This window comes from Limulus polyphemus, unplaced genomic scaffold (assembly GCF_000517525.1).
Source record: "Limulus polyphemus unplaced genomic scaffold, Limulus_polyphemus-2.1.2 Scaffold1782, whole genome shotgun sequence".
Classification (NCBI taxonomy): domain Eukaryota; kingdom Metazoa; phylum Arthropoda; class Merostomata; order Xiphosura; family Limulidae; genus Limulus; species Limulus polyphemus.
The window spans coordinates 76,258-78,081 of record NW_013667392.1 but is presented as its reverse complement, the minus strand read 5'-3'; positions in this window follow the sequence as shown (position 1 = coordinate 78,081).

The window sequence follows — 1,824 nt, the reverse complement described above, 5'->3', positions numbered from 1 at the left end:
CGCAGATTGCGAGTCGAGCGTCCTAACCACCTGGCCATGCCGGGCCTACATCTAGCTGATCCTTCAGCTAAAATTTTAATAAATGGAATTATAGAATTTATCTATTAAATGTGCAGTTTTTACTACTTTGCGAATTATTTTATGTATTGTAGAGTAATTTCAACACTATTATTATTCGTCAGTCAAAGCGCTCGAGTAGCGTATTGCAGTTCCTTGTGTGACAAATCTAGAGTTATGTCCCGAACAGTGAGTTGTGACAAAACTAGTGTTACGTTTCAAACAGCAACTTGTAACAGACAAAGCTAGTGTTACGTCCTAAAGAGTAACTTGTGACAAAGCTAGAGTTACGTCCAGAAAAGTGACTTGTGACAGACAAAGCTAGTGTCACGTCCCGAAAAGTGATTTGTGACAGACAAAGTTAGTGTTACGTCCCAAACAGTTTATTGTGACAGACAAAGCTAGTATTACGTCTCAAAGAGTGAGTTGTGGCAGACAAAGCTAGAGTTACGTCCCAAAAAGTGACTTGTGGCAGACAAAGCTAGAGCGTTACTTCCCAACAGTAACTTGTGACAGACAAAGCTATAGAGTTGTCCCGAAAAGTGACTTGTAACAGACATAGTTAGAGTATTACGTCCCAACAATAACTTGTGACAGACAAAGCTAGAGTTACGTCCCAAAAAGTGACTTGTGGCAGACAAAGCTAGAGAGTTACTTCCCAACAGTAACTTGTGACAGATAAAGCTATAGAGTTGCCCCGAAAAGTGACTTATAACAGACATAGTTAGAATGTTACGTCCCAACAGTAACTTGTGACAGACAAAGCTAGTGTTACTCCCAAATAATTTCTCGTGTGACAAAGAGTGTTACGCCCAATAGTAACTTGCGACAGACAAAGCTATAGTGATACGTCCTGGAAAGTTACTTGTGACAGACAAGGCTAGAATGTTAAGACCCGAATAGTGACTTGTGTGACAAAGCTAGAGTTACGTCCCGAACAGTGGGTTGTGACAGACAAAAACTAGGCCTAAATTATTATATGTAAGTACCCTTTGCTACACCAACTTAGATATTTTATACCAAAGATCGAACATTATTCCTTTCCCGGGTGTAGTGTAATTGTTTTTAACATTGAAACCGCACCACTAAGTTTCGTCCAATAATATTGATGTATTACTATAGTTTCCTACAATAATATTGATGTATTACTATAGATTCCTCCAATAATATTGATGTATTACTATAGCTTCCTCCGATAATATTGATGTATAACTATAGTTTCCTCCAATAATATTGATGTATTACTATAGTTTCCTCCAATAATATTGATGTATTACTATAATTTCCTCCAATAATATTGATGCATTACTATAGTTTCCTTTGTAATTGAGGTACTTTACTATTGCTACTAAAGTGCTGTACCTGCAGCATGCAGTTCCTTAAGTATTGTATGACGTAACTACATCACTGCAGTTCCTTAGGTTACGTGGCTGTACCACTACAGCTCCATGGGTATTATAACTGTATTAAAACATATTTTAAGTCACGTAGTTGTATCACTACAGTTCCATAGGTTACGTGGCTGAACCACTACAGCTCCATGGGTATTATAACTGTATTAAAACATATCTTAAGTCACGTAGTTGTATCACTACAGTTCCTTAGGTTACGTGGCTGTACCACTACAGCTCCATGGGTATTATAACTGTATTAAAACATATTTTAAGTCACGTAGTTGTATCACTACAGTTCCTTAGGTTACGTGGCTGTACCACTACAGTTCCTTAGGTTACGTGGCTGTACCACTACAGCTCCATGGGTATTATA